Below are 2,970 nucleotides of genomic sequence, written 5' to 3'. Positions count from 1 at the left end.
CTTACAATATTATAAAAACCAACTAAATGTTTATCCGTGTTGATAAACTTTCATTGAATTATTTTTGATTAAGTAATTTAGTGGCTAAAATTCATCCTTTAAAAGTGAACAAGTGGGATATTGTGGGTTCGGGCCCGCGCTCCTACATATAATATCTCTGTACAGCTATCAATTGAGTTGGCTTAACGAGCATCCTTCAAATAATTTATTAATACTAAATTCATAAATACTAAAATTAGTTGCGGGAGAAAAACATAAAGATTTGATTATATAAAAAAAAAATTGGGTTGATGAGATCATTGGAGTACTCCGAGTGTTACACATTGTGCCCCAATCATCAACACACGAAACACACTTCAAATTTGTCCATGAATATGATGCAAATGTAGTAGTAGGACTTACCTGAGCATGAATCCTATAAGACTTAACAAATAGATCTATGATATATTCAACAAAGATAATAAATATCGACCTACTAGAAGAAGTCGGAGAGCTAGTGTACAAGAATAAGTATGACTCAAAATTTAGGGTTGTATACATATTTAAAATGAAAAGTAAACCTACAAATATCAAGAAAATAGATATAGTCTTACACAATACTTAATAAACATACCCGAAAACTTGTCTATAGCAAGGAAGAGTCATATCCGATTAGTTTTATACTTGAAAATGAGCATATCTAAGATCGTTGAATGCCACACACCTCAAATTTAACTTTGAATTCTTTAAGCTAAAAATTATCCAAGGAACACCCCTTTTAATTAACCATATTTCTCTTAACAAGTAAGACATATGTATTTCCTGTTGTTCAATATATATTGTTCTCAAGATCATCAAAAGATGGTGATACAAAAGTATTATTGACCAGAAACAAACAACTTAACCAAGCCCATGCCATAAATTTCATATATTTTCAAACCTTCAAGTTTAAATCCATGACCTCGATACCAATATCATTAGTAAATTCCTTGTCAATTTTTCATCAATATCTAAATATAGCCTATTTGATATATTCCTTCATGCTAATAAGGATATGTGCATCACACCTAATCTCACAACTCGGTACCTCTAGTAGGACAAGTCTAACACGATCCAAAATAATTGTTACAGAACTTTGACTTGCATTTTCAAGTATCATAATCCTATTTACAAACATATCTTTCCAACAACAATTTCTAAAATGACATAGTTAATGGTGTTGTGTGTAACACCCTTCTAAAATACCCCAAATATTTAATTAAAATAACAATATATCAATCAGAGTAAATATGCAATTAAGGGTGTCACACAATCATTACACACCATTCACCATAATAACTGTCATGCTCTTTTATTAATTCAAAACATAAAGCATTTGCACAATACGCAGCGGATAGAAATCAAATCAATCATGCAAAACATGTAACACATTACATGTAAAATTATTCAACAAGGTAAAACATCCCGTCCCGATGTTACATCTATCAGAGCATGACCCACTAAGGAGACTACACTAGACTCCAAGCACTAGCTTCTACTCAATCACTGCTCGTTACCTGAAAACATAGTTGTAAGGGTGAGTTCCTCAATCGATATAATAAGCATTATAAAATATCATGTAATGCTAAGTAAATTAACACATTTCATCACCCTAATCATATCACACATTCAACAACGGTAACATCAACTAGTAATCATCATCATACTCAACTCAACACAAAACACACGTATAATATTGGAATACATCCATTCATATTATACGCCATACATATATTATGCAATGAGACTCCATGCATGCGGTACCGATTATTCATGAACATATAGTTCAACCTCACCGATCAAATCCAGATACGGCTACCAAGCTCACTAGTCCCACTCATTTGAGACCTAGTGACTCACTCACTAATTCCTCACCATGGGAATTAGCTACCACCCCAAGGGCTATGATATGCACGCTAATCACCTAGCATGCAAACATCAACAACAATCCACAATACTCACTCACTAATTCCTCACCATGGGAATTAGCTACCACCATAAAGGCCATAATATACATGCCAAATCACCTAGCATGCAAACATCAACAACCATTCAAAATAGACATATGCTCACACTCTAAGCCATAAACAGTCCATTCACAATTGCATACATAACAGATACATTCACATTATTATGCATGCCATCATACATCATCAGCATGTTTATCACAGAATCATATCATATCATGCTAATTAATAATCACAGTATTAGCACACTCTACTAATACCTACACTGTTCAAAACAACGGGAAACGATCCCTACTATATCATACATCAGCTAAAATTACATTACTCAGCTGAACAACCAAAAACTGCACAACCACAGCACAGGAAAATCACAATTCTGCCCATACGCGTATTGCCTAGTCCCATACGCGTATGGCCCAATTCTCAGCCAATCCCATACGCGTACCACCTATCTCATACGCGTATGCTACGCGTACCACTTCCCCATACGCGTACCAACAGAGACCAAACCACGTTCAAAACATCATCTTCCTCATCCATACGCGTAATGCCTAGTGCCATACGCGTACCAGACCATCTCATACGCGTATTGCCTAGTGCCATACGCGTATGACCAGAAACCAGATTTCCAGATCTGCTATGGTTTTCTCTGCTACGAGATCTCCCAATTCCAACCTCTTACAATTCAATTTTACACAGTAATCGTTCATATCATCTAACACGAATTATCCCCTATTCGATTTCACAAATTCTAACATTTTTACATCTAATTCCTACGAATTCCCTTCAATTATAATCCAATTTTCGTTCATCCAATATTTCACAATTTCATCATGCATCATTCCAATTAGAGTCAAATCAATGGTTTATCACTACCCATTACATGTTATCCCATAATACCCATTAATCGACGATAAACCCCCCTTACCTGAATTAACCCGGAAATCTTTAAGCTCCAAGCTTTTCTCTTCTCCAACCTTCTTCC

This window comes from Lathyrus oleraceus, chromosome 6 (assembly GCF_024323335.1).
Source record: "Lathyrus oleraceus cultivar Zhongwan6 chromosome 6, CAAS_Psat_ZW6_1.0, whole genome shotgun sequence".
Lineage (NCBI taxonomy): Eukaryota > Viridiplantae > Streptophyta > Magnoliopsida > Fabales > Fabaceae > Lathyrus > Lathyrus oleraceus.
This window is presented reverse-complemented; position numbering follows the sequence as displayed.